Source organism: Athene cunicularia, assembly GCF_003259725.1.
Source record: "Athene cunicularia isolate RWA chromosome 3 unlocalized genomic scaffold, athCun1 chr3_part1, whole genome shotgun sequence".
In the NCBI taxonomy this organism is placed as follows: Eukaryota; Metazoa; Chordata; class Aves; order Strigiformes; family Strigidae; genus Athene; species Athene cunicularia.
In genome coordinates, this window is record NW_020799097.1 from 3,648,362 (window position 1) to 3,666,251 (window position 17,890).

Genomic DNA, 17,890 nt, shown 5'->3' on the forward strand with positions numbered 1-17,890 from the left:
TAAGCCCTGTGCAGATCTGCAGTCTGTTCTCCTGAGCACCATGGGTTGAAAGCTAACTGAATCCTCACTTGTAACTGTGGGTAAGGGGTGGGTGGAAAAGGATCTGAGACATTGGGCTTCAAGGGTTGTGGGCAGGAGCTAGATGTGCAAATGGTGGTTAATTACTCCTAGTGTTCCTCAGGGGACAGTGCTGACACCGATACTGTTGAATATTTTCATTGTCATGCTCAGTAATGGGATTGGATGAATCCCATGTGAGTTCAGGGATGGCGCCAGTGCGGGGGGAGAGCAGATGATGCTGGCAGGGATGGCTGTCATTCAGAGTCACCTGGACAGGGTGAAGGAAGTTGAACAACAGCAAACAACACCCTATGCTGGGTTGTCCTAGTAAGGACATAGCCACCAGCTCAAGAGGAGGGATTACTGGCCATCATCCAGCACTTCTGAGACCATCACCGGGGCGCTGTGTCCAAGACTGAGCTCCTCAGTACAAACAAGACACTGACAACATGGAGCAAGTATAGAACTGTCCTTTTCTATACTTTTTGACACCTCTTTCAGCTTTTCCCTTAGTTAATGTTTTTTAAAGCCTGCTGTCAGACATAATTTTATGAATTCCTGTCTGATATACCATGTATTCACCTGAGCAATCCTAATTTCTAAAATAAGGTTGTAACGTCATAGAAGTGAGGGGTCTGAGTTGCCTGGGTGTAATGTTCCTCCACCCTGACCCTGTGGCACAAGGTCTGCATCTGGATCACAGTTGGGTGTCTGAATCACACTGAGGCTGGGCTTGGGACAGTCCTGCAGGCAGGTGGCCTGTCCGTGCTTTCCACGGGGCTCATCGATGTAAGGCACTGACAAACAGCAGCAAGACCCATGTGAGCCTGAAAAGTTGTTGGGGACCAGAGAGCATGATGTGATAAAAGAGACTGAGTGCTGGTTTCTCCAGCCTACAGGGTGGCAGCAGTCCAGGAGGCATCTTCATTCTGCTGTGGGACTTGCTGTGGTGTGGCCCCCAGCTCTGCCCCTTTTGGCCGCCCAGCTCCACCATAAGGTCTGAAGAAACGGTTTCCATCCTGCACCAGCTCCACCATAAGATCTGTAGGATCTCTCTTTCTTACCGAAGGGCAAGAGGACACAGCCCAGCACTTTTGCCCTGCAGAAGGCCCTGAGGATGGATGAGGGGCAGGAGAAGGAAGGCCCTCGCAGAGGGCAGGAGAAGCATCCTCCAGGCTAAAAGTGTCGAGCCAGGCAGGAGTCGAACCTGCAATCTCCTGATCCGTAGTCAGGCGCGTTGTCCATTGCGCCACTGGCCCCAGCCCCTCATCGCCCCGGTACCCCTGGGGGGCTGACCGTGTCCCTCGTTCTGCAGAGCATCCTCTGCGCCCGTCACAGGGACACCAGGCAACACCCAGCGCCACACCAGGGCGTGAGGAGCGTCGGCTGGACTGCCAACCATCGGCCACAACCCCTCAGCCCCCGGTCCAGACACTTCACTCTGCCCTGGGATTCAGCTCAGGCGCTCTGTCTGTGTCCTGTGCCCAGTCTGGGAGACCCCGTCAGAGGTCCAATCATAATCAAGATAAATGATGTTGCTCGGTGTCTTTTTGACCCCTGAGGAAGTCATCTCTTCAAAGAAACCTATCACCTGGCCAAGAGTGTTCTGCCCTTCATAAATCGATGGTCACTGCTTCCAGTCATCACCACATCCTTCCTTCATTTGGGCATGGCTTTCAGGAGTGTTTATTCCACAGTCTTCATCTGGGCTCTGAGGTGAGAGTGACCAGATTAGAGGTCCCCAGATATTCCTTCTTAGTATTTTTTAAAAAGCTTCTCATGTTGTTCATCAAAAGCTTGTCTCTATTTCCAAAGTCCTTCACCAAAGGATTGTCCTTGGCCCCGTCCAGAAACCCCCTGGACCGACTGAGTGTACCACCCCATGTTACCCTCCCAGGCAACTATTGCCTGCGGGCAAGTCTGACCGTCCCCCAGGAGGCCACCTGTAGAAAACACCAACCACAACACACCCCTATATTGGCCTCCATAACCTTCAAGAAGCACAGCCTGCCTGGAAGGAAAGCTCTGGACATCACGTTTCCCCCCTCAACTCATTCTGAGGTGCCCCACCCTAGTTGGCCAGTGCCTTTCAGAGGCAGCCCGCAGAAAATCAGGGACAATACAGAGGGATGCCAGTGGTTGCCCCAAGGCTGACCCCGGTGTGATTTGAACACACAACCTTCTGATCTGGAGTCAGACGCGCTGCCCTTGCGCCACGAGGTCAGGGTGGAGGGATGCAGGTGGCTGGTGTGGACCCTGCTGGGCGGTGGGGATGTCCTCTCTGTGGGGAGCACCCCACGGCATCTGCGACACCCCAAGGGAAGGGCTACGGGATGCAGAGAAGACAGGGCCACCCCTTGAGGAGACACCAGCCAAGTTGTGCCCACAGCGCAGTGACCCATCTGGAGGGTGAAAGCCCCGGGAGGGTCGTGTCAGAGGTGTAGAGTGAACAACATTCGGTCCAGGTTATGTGGAGTGTCCTGGTTTCTTCTGACACAGAGTTAATTTTTCTTAGTCGCTAGAATGGTGCTATGTTTTGGGTTCAGTGTGGGATCTGGTATGAGAGGGATGCTGATAGTACACTGATGTTTATGGTTGTTGTTAAGAGATCAAGGTCTCCCCGTGTCCTGTCCATTTGTAGGCGTGCAAGAAGCTGCGAGGGGGCATAAACAGAGCACCAGTTCAAAATTAGCCAATGGAATATTCCGTACCATGTAACATCATGCTCAGTACATAAGGGAGGTGCAGTTGGAAAGGGGGTGGGTTCTTTCTTGCTTCCAGGACTGCGACTGCAAGATCTACCTGGGAGTAGGCTGGGTATCAGTCAGGGTGTGGTGAGCAATCACATTGTGCATTACCCATTCGTACTTTCTATTATTGTCTTATTTTATTACAAAACTATTTTTATCTCAACCTATGAATGTCCCTTTAACCCTCCAATTCTCTCTCCAATTCTCTCCCCCATCCCCTGGCTGAGGGGAGGGTGAGCAAGCACCCGCGTGGTGTTTGGCGGATAGCTGAGTTCAAACCACGACATGGTGACAGCTGAACTCAAAGCACGCTCCATCCTCCTGCTGTGGGGAAGGTGACCCCAGCCAGGCTGTGCAGAAGGCATGAGGGTCCCTCCTGACACAGGGCTTGAGGTGGGTGCTTGTGCATCTGCCAGGTGAATGGGTTCTCTCTCCCCAGGGAGGTGGTGGGCCGCCATCCCTCCTGCTCCTCTGGAGACACCACGCTCAGGAGCCTGTTACTCCTGGGAGAGGCCCTGCAGGGCTGTTCTGAATAATGGTTGTGTTTTGGCCTTCCTCCTCTGAAGTAACCTCATTTAGAGCCCACCTTGCAGGCTTAGCAAGGCTACTGGAAAAGATAGTCCCACTCTATCAGGTTGACCAGAAGTCCCCTTCTCCCAAAGAATGGCCCATGGCCATAAAGTCCAGGATGACACATGGTCAGAATATCTCCCAGCCCTGACCTCGTGGCGCAATGGTAGCGCGTCTGACTCCAGATCAGAAGGCTGTGTGTTCAAATCACACCGGGGTCAGGATGTCCCACCTCTGTGAGATGAGCATCTCCTGGGCAGTTGTTTTTGCCGTCCCACTCCGTACCCCACAGCCCTGGCGAAGGGCAGTAAATGTGCCAGGGCAGAGTGGTCTCTCCTTGACGGACCAGTGTTGGGAAGTATCTGGACAGCTTTAGCCTTTCCTCATCCTAGGTTTACACAGGAGACAGGATTAGTGGACATCCCAGCTGTGGTTTTATGTCTGGGTACCACTTGTCCTGGTCCTAATCCTCCTCCAGAAGGGCAAGTGCATCTGACTCCAGATGAGGACTTGTACAAGCCTGGCACCCTATGGCAACACGTTCTCTTGTTGGTATTTGTGGGTTTTACCTCCCATCTTATCACTGTGCACTCTGAGAAAAGTCTAGGTCCATCTAGTCTATATCCTGCTGACAGGTGGTTGAAGGCTGGGATAAGACCTCTCTGCATATTCTTCCTCAGGTTGAATAAACCCAATTCTTTCCACCTCGCCTTGCATCTCAGGTACCCAAATCCCCCACCGCCTTGGTGGGTCTCGCTGGACTTGCTTCATTATTTTAATGGGTTTTTTATTACTTCTGTTGAAACACCTGGCTGTAGGGAAACAAAACCAAGCTGTCAGGACTAGTCATCAGGATCTTTAACTCTCTACTTACTCTCTTCCTTTCCCCATCCATTTCTTGGTCAGGGGGGCAGAAAAAAAAAAAAAAAAAAAAAAAAAAAAGGATATTTGAAGTTATGGGAATGACCTTATATGAGTTATAGTTGATTAAAAGTAGTTGAACTCTTCTAAGGGATTTTTAAAGGTGAATTTTAAAAGACATAAATAGGGCGCATAATGAAAAGAGACAATGAAGCAAGGCAAGGAAAAAGTAGGGGGGGAAAAAAAGTAATTTCTCCAGTTATATCCACACCAGGGTTGCACTGTCCCACAGCAGGTCCAGGCTGCTACTCCTGTGCCAGGATCAGGCATTTAGCAGGAAGCAAAGCCCCATGGGTCTGCATCTTGCACACAGAGGAGGGCGTTGACCAAAAAAGTCTGTGAGAACACAAGTGCGAGACTCACCTAACAAGGCAGCCTTGAGCTCACACCTGCAATGAACTCAGGTGTTCCTGATGCTTTGGACATCAGCTGAGAGGTGATATCTGAACACAGTCCTGGGCTAGCATCTTCGGAGGCTCAGGTAGATATTTAGACAGTGAAGAAGATCAGCTAAGGGTATCTGGTACACGAAATGTCTCAAAAAGGTGATTTCCATGGATTGTTGGGTGATGGGATTGCACGTGATCTTCTGCAATTTTGCTGGCCTGAAAGTGCTAGGAACTTAATCTACCTGACACAGGCTGTTTGGTCTGACCACCCAGCTCTGGAAGATCCCCTTTCTGCCCACAGCTTGCATGGCAGCATCCCCAAGTGTCTCAGGGAATGGGGACAGAGGGGAAAATAGACAGCTCCTGGGCTCAGACCATCCCACAGCTGGTCATCACAGCCCTAGAGAGCCCTGGGGATGCCCTAAGCCTGACATTGCCTGGGAATCAGAGCCACAGACAGAAGGCAGAACAATCTGATGAACCAAGGAGCGCAAGGTCCTTTAGGGTGCTTGCACTGTTCCTAACTCTGTACCAAAAAACTAAGTGCAGGTCCTTCCATGACTCCTGTTCTCATTTATCTGAATAAGTAAATGAATAAGTGAATGAATAAACAGATGAACAAACTGATAATAAATGAATAAACCGATGGTGTGTTGAGGGGGGAGGGGGATTTCATCTGTGCCTCTCCTCCAGATGTCGCCAACTCACTGCTCTTTAGAGTCCTTGGCTCTTCCAGAAAAACGAACAAGGGGAGCACCCAAAAGGCAGGGGAGAGGTCTCCTGGCTGTGGACCAGAAGCACATAGCTGTGACATGGGGGAAACCTTGAAGGTGTCATCCTTGCAGGTGACATGCCAAATCCTGTATGTGCTGAGTGCATTCACTCAGCTGCGCTGGCTGCTGAACCGGGGGCATCATTTATACCAGCGCCCTGTCTCTGTAATGTGATTTTCTGTCCCTTTGACTTCTCTGAATGGAAAGAAACTCAGGTATTTCCTTTTACAGATCTTCCACAGATGAAAAACAAAACAAAACGAAACAAAACAAAACACCAAAACTAAACAAAAAAAACCAACAAAAAAACCCCAAAAAAACCCAAAACAATACAGTACAGATTGTTAGATGCTTTTGCTGTAGAAACAGCAAAAATTCTTTCTACTCCTGAAAGAATGCTAGGGAGTATTATTCTGGTATACTTCTTGTTAGAAGTAGTATTTTCCCTGTAAGTGATGTGAACGGTTTTCAAACTTCATAAAAAAAATGCTGAGATTTACAATTATTATCACTCTTCAGCAGGCTGGACTTTTAAGAATTTTTAAAGATTTTTTTATTTTTTAAAAGCAGGAGTGACTTGAGTCACAATATAGGCAAAAGCTGGCTGGCGATGAGGTTTAGTCAAAGGGACAGTTTATCATGCAGTAGAACTTGATGTCTCCCACACAAAGAAAGTTGTCACAGGTTAATAATAACCAAATTATTGAATAATTTTGAGGGTCTTTGAATTTTTCTAGTTGAAACACTCTACCTTGCATAAACAAGGACATTTCTGAGGCCATATCAGATAGGGAAGTGTGAGGAGAAAAGCTTAAAAATAATCCATAAAATCGTAAGTCCTTGTAACAAATGCTGTTTCAGATATATCTTTATTTTCCAATGAAAATCCACTTCTCAGAAATTTGTGATCAGTCCTACTGAGGCCCATTACACAAAACAGTTTGCTCTAAATATTGACATACAATGAGCTTGACTAGAAGAGGACGTGAAGCCTGTGAGCACGAGCCCAATTTTCTTGAGTTGGGAGCCCTCCTCATGGCACTAGCTTGGGCCCAGCTCTGGATTTTCTGTGTCTGGTGTAAATAATTACAGATACTTAAAATATACTGTCAGGCAGTGAGAATTTTTTCTGGCTGTATAAGCATTTGTGCCACTCTTGTGTCACTGGGCTATGCTCACTTCTAGCACGATCCCACAACTGCACTGGAAACCGAAGTTTCATTTTCATTTCCCTCCACCCTCTTGATTCAAGACTCAGTGTCTAAGCTGAGGACGAAATCACATCTCCCTGTCAGTGACCAAGTAAGGTAATTTTTATTCTGCTGGACCTTTTTTAAGGCTAAAGATCCTCCTGTTTATGGAGGGAGGCTAACTCCTAGGCATCAGTGCCAATAACAAGGTCTTTAGCCTCTTTTTTTCCTCAGTATCTGAATCACTGACAGAGCAGCTGTTGGAGAAGTGATGGTCTCTATTAAGATCTAAATCCCAAGCTTTGTGTCTTTTATTTTTGCTGGTCAGGCCTGTCCCTGGAGGCTCTCATCCCTATCCCTATTTGCATCTATGGCTCGCCCATGCCTTACTGCAGAGCAGGATGGAGGTCACAGGGCTGTGACTGCTGGGTCATACAAGGGGTGCCCCAATCTTCAATGTGTGGATGGATTATTACAAATACCTTCAGCAAAAATATGGAAAAAAAAAAAAGAAGCAAAGAGTGAAATCTCTAGGTCTGCAATTTTTATTTCAGACATTTAAAAGCCATGCCACTTGCAAGGAACTACATAAAATGGAATGAGGGGGGAAAAAATGTTAGAAGCACTTCAGTGTACTACATCTAGGGGAAAATAACCCAAACTGTCACACTGGACTGACAGGTACAGCCCAGGAAAGACACCTGCAGACAGCAACTTGTTGACCTTGCTGCCATGGGAGGCTGTGAAGGCAGACAGTACCAGCAAGGTCCAAAAGATCTAGATACAGATGGTCCGACAGGGCATTGCTCTCTTCTTATGTTATAACATGAAGTCAAGATTGCCCCAGAAGAGAGTTGTTGGAGATTATTTCTTTCCCAATATATATTTTGGTGATAGCATAGGGCTGGTATCAGGAGGCAGAAGGGCTTTCAGATAGTACACTGATATCTTTAAAATCAGACCATAAACCAGATGTGATACCAGATGGATTATTAACTAAGACATCCACAAGAAGTATTTCTTTGAAATTATTTCAGGGCAAAACAATAAAAAGGACTCAAATCAGTGTTTTAGATCTACCTCTGTTGCAATCCCCAAACCTGAGAACGCACACACATACACACACACACACATACATACACTCGTGGTTGCACCTTTCTCTTAGACAAGGTTTTTCAAACAAAAAACTGTCTAATTTTTTTTCATTCCACGGTTCCAACCAAATCTTCAAATCTCTTTGTGGCGCCGGGTTCAAGACCTGCATTCATAATGATATTTTTAACCTCTTTTTTTTGCTTTTCTTCCCCTTGTTTTTCCAGGTGCATACCCAGGATATACTCCTGAGTGAATGTCAAGTTGTTTCTTTAGGAACTGGATGGATATCAGAACAAAGTCCAGGGAGACATAGACAAAGCACAATGACCATCCTTGTGAGCAGACACCAATGCTGATAGTGAGATGAAATAAAGAGTAAATTTTTAAAATGGATAAATATCTAAGTGAGAAGTATACAAGCCAGAGTTCATCAGTTTTCACATAATTGTTCCTATAGTATTGCCTGCTCTATCACAATCCATTACGTTTTCAAAGCCCCAGAATTGTGCTAGACACTTCATATGTCTTATGTTTGCAGTGTAGAAGTCATGATGTGGATTTCTCCCAAGAAAAAAGTGTCAAGATGGAGCTGGAGCATTATGGCCCTGCTCAGCACATCATTTCCCTTCTCCCAAGGCTGTTAGAGGGATAATACCAAAGAGTGCTCTTCCTCATAGCATCTCAGATGTAATGGCATCCCCCATTTGTACATTAATTCTTACAATACCCCTGGGAAGCAGGGAAGACAAAACCTTCTCCTGGTTTTACCAACACGGGGATGGAAAGAGTTTCTTGGGAACAAGTTGTTGAAGCAAGGAGTCAAACCTGTGCCTTTGGAGGCTCCACACATGTCTCACCATGCCATCCCTGAAAGGATCTGCCCTGACCAACCCTTCTGTGAGATCTTAGGCAAGTCAGCGCATATGAAAGTTTGGAAAGGTTGTGCAGAGCCATTCCACATCTACTTCAGGGTCCTGTCTCTTACAGCAGTCCAGACATCCACAGAAAAAAAAATAAGAAAAAGAAAGGCAGACCCTCATATTTTCCTTGATACACTCTGTGAGCTTCCCAATGACACTTACTTCCAGAAATGGGATGGGCTTGTGTGCTTACCACCTCTCCAGGGTGTTTTCCTTGGGAATTTGACTGATCATTTACAAAATTCCAGAGAGGATTGTGAGCAATTCTTCTCATTAATCAGGAGAGAAAAGGTCACAGGTGATAGTGCCAGAGTAGTTCAGATACCACTTCTACCACTGTCACAAGTAACTGAGATTTGCTGTGAGCATCAATTAGTTGCACAATTACTCAGCAAGGCAAGCTCAGCTGCCACTGGATCACATGCAGTACTCTTAACAAGACTCAGCAGATTCCTGGCTGCTCTCTCCTCCTCCTTGCTTCTCTCTGTGCCTCTATTTCCCTTTCCAGTTGGTGACTTCCCACCAGGGAAGGGCTTGTCCAGGTATCGGATGGGGTACAACAGACACTACCGAATTCCGGTACAAAGGAGATGATGGTTAACAAGGCATGGAGAGCTCTCTATAAAAATCTCACTGTTCCAGCCTACAGTACATTTATTTACCTGTTTACATCAGGAAAAAAAGGCAAAATCCACAATTTAACCATTTCCCCAGCAGAATAAGTCCCTATTTTATACAACTGAAGAAAGGCAGAGGAAAAACCGTGCAGATGCAGCATATCTGGGTAACATTAATTCCCCATCTAAAAGAGCTGCGAGACCTGTCAGACCTTCTCTCCTTGATATTATCAGTACGCTTTTCATGGGTGCCTGATCTCATGGCTACGGTGCTCTCTCAGCACACCTTTTTCACAAGGTTTGTGCCAGTAGAAGATGAACAACTGCTTCTTAGTCTTTCGTGCATGGAAAGTCAACCAAATTTTCTTTCCTTTATGTGAACTTTTCCCTGGGATTTTGACAGTTATGTAAGAATAAGAGCTCTCTGCCAAATGGGATCTGATCCCACAGCTTCCTTCCTTCCCTCCTTCCTCCCTTCTTCCCTCCCTCCCTTTATGCTTCTGAGATTTTAAAGCATTTCTGCACTGGAAACTGTTCTTACAACTCAATCTCAACACAAGACCTATGTCCTTTATACTGGAGAAATGGCTGATCAAATAAAGAACGGTTGTAATCAGAAGGACCAATTAGTTTTTAAGGGGAAAGCCAGAGATTTCACTTATTTGTGGTGTGATGGCAGCGGCTTTGGTTCAAATAGTACACCAGCACACCTGATGAGTGTTTTGGGGCAGGAGGAGTGAGTGGAGGGGAAGGAGAGAGGGAAAGGCTCTGTCTACCCTCTCCTGTGAGAACATCCATAGCAAAATTCCCTGGGGCAGTATCATGTCCATGTTGACAACAAACCAGTGTAGGGACAGAGGCATAGGACCATGGGTCTATAATATCAGCTAACCTGGGTGCTGTTTGGGCCCAGGCCAACTAGCACTGACCCAAACTATCCCTGGGCACAGCTGGGGGTTGGTATGGGCCAGGGACCATGCCCAATACTGAGTTTTAATTCAGCCACCTTGTTCTGGAGGGTGACAGTTTTTAACAGTATGGCTGTGGTCAGCCATCCTAGCTGCCTTAGGAACGGTCCCCATCATGTTTAGTTTCATGGTTGACACAATTCTCCCTCCTGTCCTTCCTATGACAACCTCCTTCCACCCACTGTTGGACTGGCTCCACTGCCACCCGTCACCAGACTCCATCAGCACACAGGAAGTCTGGCATACCAAAATTTCCCTGTTCATCATCTAGCCTTCTGCCCCAACCCAATGGAAGGAGACAGACAGAAGAGAAAACCCAGATTTTAAGGCTAAACATGCACCACAATCATCTTCAGATGATATGACAAGGCAGCCCAGAGGACTCTGCCTTGCAGGTCCTACCTAAAGAGCATTGATCCGTGGGCCTTGACTGGGAAGAGGTGGCACAATTTTGCACTGGTAAGGAGCCAGGATTTTTGCTTTATTTGTATAATTCCTTACCAAGGCCAAAACTTTAGATATGCTCTTTGCACCAACACCCACAAAACCATACATGCTGCCCCTCTGAAGGGCTGGAGATGGGGGTGAAGGGTGGGTGAAACTGTGTTTTACACCCTCATCAAAGACATGGGCATGTGAAAAGCACGGAGGACTCCTGAAAAATGCAACTCCGTGCTGCTAGCAAGTCTTGGCCTTTCCAAAGGTCATTTTCCTGGCAGTGCCTGGCTCATTACCCAGGAGGAATCCCATCCTCGGGAGAGGGGTTGAGGTGCTGCCGTTAGAGGCATGGTTTCCCAGCAAAGTCATGCACCGGGGAGCGGGAGCTATTACCCGTGGGTGGCTCTGTGGAGACCTTTATGCAGGAAGCTGGAAGTGACCCTCTTAGCTGTTGTGGGGTTGGGTCCCTGCAAACGGCCTTGAGCGTTTTGCCAACTGCAGCAGAGGAAAATAAGATTGGCTTATGCCCTGGCAGTGTGTCTGTGAACAAGGGAGTTCAAAATTTAACAACTCAGTGGCTTCCCTTTCCTTTTGAGGGACTCTTTCAGGCTGGCCTCTGCAGGTGCTGCAGTATGAGTCCTGCTCCCAGGTAAGGCTGGATGAAGCCTCATCCCCCAGCACGGGGACCGGAGTGGTGGGAAAACACCATCCATGGGTAGGGAGATGAAATAAGGAGAGAGGCAGAAAGCAGGTTTTTATGGTGCTCTCAGAGTCTCCCCTGATAGATGCTTATCTCAAAGAGCTATTTAAGGGACAGACATAGGAGGTGTCAAAGAGATGCTTAGAGTCCTGTCTTTGACCCCTAAGAAATAGTACGGTCATACATTGAGGCATTTTCAACCCATAAGGGGTGCTGTTCCAGCAAGAAAATTAATTGAGTGTTGTCTTAAACTAAAAATTGGGAAGCAAATAAATATTTTTGTGATGAAGGCACAAGGAAAGAGCTCTTACTCCCCAGCTAGGCACTGCCCCTTCTCTTCCCATCCCCAGCAGACGTAACCCACCGTGTGGTAGAAAGCAAACACCACGTACATCTCTGGTCCCTGCGTGCATTACGCAATGCACTGGTTAGTTCATTGGAAACTGATTATGTACTTCATCACGTCATGGTTTACAACAACCAGGTTTTTGCCTGTGATACTGACTTCAGAAGATGTGAGCTGCTTTCCAGAGGGCTAGAAATGAAGTAACTAAGCAATATGATGTAACTAGGTTATTTATTAGAAGGGAGTCCTCCAGGTGACTCGTCTTCTTTAAAGGATTATATTTCAAGTCCTTCTTTTATAACTCCATGGATATATTTTCTTTGTTACTCTGGTGATATTTTTTTCATATATATTTTCTTTTAGCATTGTCCCTGACTGCGTGTCATCTGTCCAAGTAGAGACCTGCAATGGTTAGACTTCCAATGTGGGATTTGGATGTGACTCACAAGCACCTGATCACTGTGATTGCCTTTGGGGACAGTGACATCCAAGCAGAGACAGGCACTGTGAGGCAACCCTGTGCAACTCCAGATTTTAATCAGGACACCGATCCGTGTAGAAGATTGTTGTCTTAAGCCCAAATCATTTATAACACAGGAAAAACTGCTAGCAGCAAGACAAAGAGGCATTGAAAACAGCTGAGCTGTGGGTAGGGGGAAGAGGGGCAGTTGCTGGAGCACCTTGTTAAAGGCTCATTGTTAATTGGTGCAAAACCAGACAAATATTAATATCTGTAATAGGCTTAGTTGCAAATACAGACTGGAAAGCTATACTTCTGTACTGGTAAAAGTGCCTCTCCCTAATTCCTGAGATCCTATGGCATGGTGTGACCATACCCATATTGTGCAACCCGCTCAGCCTCCAAAACAAGGTTACACATCGGGCTGCCTACTGGATTAGTTCCTACCCAGGACTAATTGTTGAAACAGCCCAGGAATTTTTGGCAGAGAGATAACAGAGGCCAAAACCGCCAGGGCTGTTCTAATAATTTAACGTTATGGATGATCAAGTTTCAGTGATTGTGTCCTGGCACTTTTTAATCTGTTTGTACAGGCATGGGGAGGTCAGCTGAATTACTGCTCAGACTCTACTAACTGTATTAGCTACAGCTCGACTGGTTGTAATGAGGTTTTGGATGTAGCAGACACAACGGGCTTGTCTATTACACATGAAAACAAGCATGCATATGGTGGTGAAGGTCAATGCCGTGCTGACCTGTGATATATGTATTGTATGACTCCACTTCTTGTGGCTGCAGCATTAGCAGCTTCCGACCTAACAAGAGCCAAGTGAGCTCTAGTGATTTCAGTTTTGATGATGATGTTACCACAGTCAGCAGAAATCTACCCGTTACACCACAGGAGTAGACATTCCGGCGCTGCGCTGAGGGAAGCATTTAGACACTGCTCACTTCCTAATGAAAACACTTCTGGTGTTTTAGCTTGTCATCAACTGCACAATAATTCTTAAAAGTTAAGGTTTCTGTGGTGTTTCATATGATACCACACAGAAGCCTCAGCCCTTTCCAGGAAAAGCATCGCTCCAGCAGCGTTAGCGCTGTGTGACAGATCAGGAAACTCATCATGCAGGACCAGAGAAGTGTTAGTCTTTTCTCCATACTGTACAGGAGACCCTGCCTCCCAGCCTTCCTCTCAAACACTAATTATTATTCCTTCTCACTCTCATCTCTACCGAGGAATCTTCCTTTTACACGGCCTTTAGAGGACATTGCGTTCTCTGTGCCCATTTTCACCGTTCTGATGTAACTGTCTAACATTGACTCACTGCAGGGATTGCAACACGAGGATACAAGAAATTGAGATCAGAGCACTGCAGCATCCCTGAACCTTACGTGCACAGAGGCACTGCAGCCTCCTCTTCTGCCCACCTCAGATTTGTGCCTTTTCAGTGATGCTGGCAAGTCTCTTACCCATCAGGTTTCTTTAACTGCTCTTTGCTGTATTTTTCTTCCTCTAAAAGATTTAAGGTGTTTTTCTGATAAAGGACCATTCTAGCTATCACAAGCACAGTGAGGGCTGATGGAAGAACAGAGGTGAAACGTGCCTGACGTTTTCTGCATTAAGCCCTCTGCACCCATTTAGCTCATGGGAAATGGCATAAAACGTTCTACTGACAAGTCACGTGTGGAAGTATTTTGTAGAAGAGCAAAGTGTTTCTATCAGAGGATTTCGACTAATATGGCTCCGTGGATGGAGCAACATCATCCCTCATGTTCCCATTCTCATTGTGCCCTTAGCAAGACGATGCCAAAGGATACCTGGCGGGGTGGCAAGTGAATAAATGGACATGGCAGTGGTCAAGATTACACGTGGATTTGCAGAATGTTTGGTCTGATCTCCTCTTCCGCTCAGATGTAAGATGCAATGGATGAGAGTTTCACCTGTAGCTATCCGGGCAGAGGTGCAGAGTGCATATCTCTTACCACCGGTACCTGCAGTCGGCTGTGGGAGAGAGCCACACTGTTACTTACACTGCAAAGGAAAGAGCTTTAAATTTCATTGACACCAATTTCCCACATAGAAAACTGTAAAAGCAGACCAGCCAGCTAAAAAAAGTAGGAAAACCCAAATGTTTTTGTTAAAATTGCCCTGTGTGTACATGATGACGGGGATAAAATGAATGTAAGATTTCAGTCTACGTTCTTTTATCTGGTGTGCTAAAACGTGGAAGCATCAGACAAAGGGCACAATTGAAAAACATATTACCATGATTTATAAACTTATTGGTGATTAATGGTACATGAAGCACTGAAAACATAAATTACTCTGCATGCATTGTAAGGATTTGTGACATAATTAGGAAAACCAGGAGAATACTGAATTACATGCTAACGTGAACTTGGTTTTAGTGGGACGTAAACATAAATAACCACGTGCCTAGGTGGTTTTAAAGGCATACTTGTAGTTAAAAAGGCAAAATCAAGTCCTACCAGTGTCCAAATACATGTACACCATTATAAATAACCATTATTGAAAGTGTAATAGTTCTTAGATTCTAAAAAGACATTTTATCATTCATTAACCGTTAAGCTGTGCTTAAGAGAATGTCTTTGAGAAAATGCTGAGGCAAAAAGCAATCAATACCATATATGGTGCTCATTATGAATTATTATGGGAGACAGTTTGTCAGTCAAGAAGGGAAGAAGAGAAGAAAACCACTTGCTTTGCAGAAGATGAAGAAATTTACTCGGTTGATGTGTGATCCTTTAGCAGGATGAGGAGATGCCTACAAGGGCTGGCCCCACTCAACATACTGGAAAGCTGTGCTGCTAGGGCAAAATTCAGAAAAACTTGATTGCGAACAACAAAAGCATAAATATCTGTTCATACCTTACAGCTTTACAAAACTGCCTATTAGTAAATGGGGAGAAATAAAGGGAGCACCGTTCTGAGATGCTGTGTCCTTCATGATCATCCAGAGATCTGCTGATGTACCAAGTTCTTCTTTTGCACTCAGCTGTAGGAGCACAGGTAAGGGAGCTTCTACTATTATAATTTGCCCATCTTTTCCTCATCTCAAAGGCAAAATGAAATGTCTTTCGAGCGTCACATGTGCCTTCCCTTTCTCTCATATGCGACCAATATTCTCATGGAATCTTTTATGTCTTATCCGCACTGCAAATTTTTACTGAGGCTTTAAGTGAAGTCCCCCCAACACCTATTTGCTTAGAAAGCCGAATTTCTCTGGGGTGGGTACCGACAACTCCTTGAGTTCCCAGCTCTTGTCTGGAAGTTGACATTCAACAGAGTTCTCCAAGACTCCTTCCTGCTCTGACTACCACGGGACACAGCTCCATGTACGCGCTGTCATGTTCCAACCCCAGGTCAAAGCTGTGCTGCACAAATTGCTCCGTTCCTCAGGTGTTTTGTACAAGTTTGGCCTGGTTTTAAACAACCAGCTCAAACCTGTCTTTGTTTTTCACTAGAAGCCAAAGTCATGGAATTTTCCTATTGCTCTGGATCACCTTTTCAGGCTGCCTGTGCTAGCAGTGCTTAAAATGTTGTTCACTTTCCTAGACAGCTGGTTTACTTCTGCAGCATATAAGGTTGTTCATCAAAACCTATGAATGCTGTGGCAACTCGCATCACTGAAATTTAAACACTTTGATAATAGATTTATTCTCTTCCACAGGTGGGAAACAGTACAACCCTGACAGGAACTTGTTCAAATACTGCATGAGATAGCAAAAGTAGACTCTACCTTCAACAGTGCCACGGAATCACAGAATCATCTCGGCTGGAAAGGACCTTGAAGCTCCTCCAGTCCAACCGTTAACCTCACGCTGCCAGAACCAACTACACCAGATCCCTCAGCGCTGAATCGACCCTACTCTTCAACCCCTCCAGGGATGGGGACTCCACCATCTCCCTGGGCAGCCCATTCCCAGGCCCAACAACCCCTTCTGGAAAGAAATGCTTCCTGACATCTAGTCTAAACTTTCCCTGGTGCAGCTTGAGGCCATTCACTCTTGTCCTGTTGTTTACTACTTGGTTCAAAAGACTCATCCCCCCTCTCTGCACCCTCCTGTCAGGGAGCTGTAGAGGGCCATGAGGTCTCCCCTCAGCCTCCTCTTCTCCGGACTAAAATCACATTCTGATCAGATTACATTCTGATTTTATTTGAGGAAACATGACTCCTCCCTAACATAACTTCTTTAGGGAGCAATGAGTGCTAAAAAAAGCACACTTCTATTTACAAAACATCACACCACCATTGTCCTGTCTATGTGAAAGACGGGTGGCGGAAAATCACATTTCGATAGGTCTGCATAAAAGCAAAAGCGTTTTCTTTCCTGGTTTCTTCATGTTGGTGTTGCAGGTCAGGCATCTGCCTCTCTGTTGGGGTGTCCCAACGACACCTCGCTGAAAGAGAAAAGAGAGGAGTGGCAAATCAGCTCTCCCCTCCATTAGAAATGGGGAAAGCTGGAGAGTTGCTGGCAAAAGAAGAGATAATTTACAAGGCAAGGGTACAAAAAAGGACATTCTGGAGAGCTTGACATTTCCCGATTAACTAGATTTTATGGGTGGAAGAGACAAATCAGTGTTTATCTTACTATTATTCGCTGAAGAAACAAGTAACTCGCCTTGTTGCTACTTTCTCAGCTGTTTAAGCTTGACTGTTATTATGTAGATTAAACATAAACACTGGCAATGTTTTCATTCTACAAATAATTCTTAGAACAAAAATACCATTAACCCCGAGTTAAATATAATAAACGAGGTAATAAGGAAGCAAACTGCTGGAGCAGAATGCCAGAGCTAGGAAGTGCAGAAAAGCCTGGGCTTTGATAGAGATTAACCTGCTTATTATGTGTGACGGTATTTGGGCAAAGAGAGGATTCCCGTGGGTGAAAAGCTGTTGCAGTCATTTGAGATCCCTACAAGCCCAGGTTTTCATGAAGCAGAACCTTCAGGGCTTTGATCCTCTAACCAACGCTTCTCAGAAAATTTACAGCCACAGGGATGACGCTCTGAAGTGAAGGCCCAGAAGATGTTGCACTTCAAGACGATATGTTTGCTGAGGTTTTTATGGAACCAGCCTATACTCCCAAACTTTTGAGACAATATGAGGGGAAACAAAAGGGGACATCAAAAATTAGTAAAAATGCAAAACACTCAAGGTGGCATATAAATGAGAATTAAAGAAGGGAGAGAGCTTTGCATCTGCGGTGGGTGGGGATGTCCTGGAATCTGTTAAACAAGTGACAAAGCAAAGTTGCATCATTTCAAATCTTTCCCAATGCTTTTCTCTGCCTTTGACATCATCTGCCTGATGACAGGGACGGGGAGACAAAGTCGAAACGTTATGTGACTTGTCAGGACCAGACTCCAAGGGTGGCTGACTCCCCAGCGCTCTGCCTGACCCGTCCCCCTGACTGTGTTGGAATCGGGTCTGGCAGAAGCCATGCAAGCTCGGCTGAGGGTCACATTATATAACTTGACAAGGTCAGTGGAAATTTCACCCTTGGGGATTGCAACATGTTCCCTGCACATTTCATTGCAGCCTGCGATAAGGGGGATGACCAGTCTGCTTTCCAGAAGATTGGTTGCAGTTACTTATTGACAAAGCACTCAGCTGTCAAACTTGCACAATCCCACAGGCCCTATAAATACCAGACGCCTTTCCTAGACT

General features: G+C 45.9%; 3 non-coding genes across 3 annotated transcripts; 1 reads left to right on the forward strand and 2 right to left on the reverse strand.

Annotated features, from left to right (window-relative positions):
• Nucleotides 1-1,246: 1,246 nt before the first annotated feature.
• Nucleotides 1,247-1,319, reverse strand: TRNAR-ACG. Its single transcript has one exon. It is a non-coding gene; the product is annotated as a tRNA-Arg (tRNA).
• Nucleotides 1,320-2,211: 892 nt separating this feature from the next.
• Nucleotides 2,212-2,283, reverse strand: TRNAW-CCA. The gene has a single exon. It is a non-coding gene; the product is annotated as a tRNA-Trp (tRNA).
• Nucleotides 2,284-3,529: 1,246 nt separating this feature from the next.
• TRNAW-CCA lies at nucleotides 3,530-3,601 on the forward strand. The gene has a single exon. It is a non-coding gene; the product is annotated as a tRNA-Trp (tRNA).
• The last annotated feature ends 14,289 nt before the right edge of the window (nucleotides 3,602-17,890 follow it).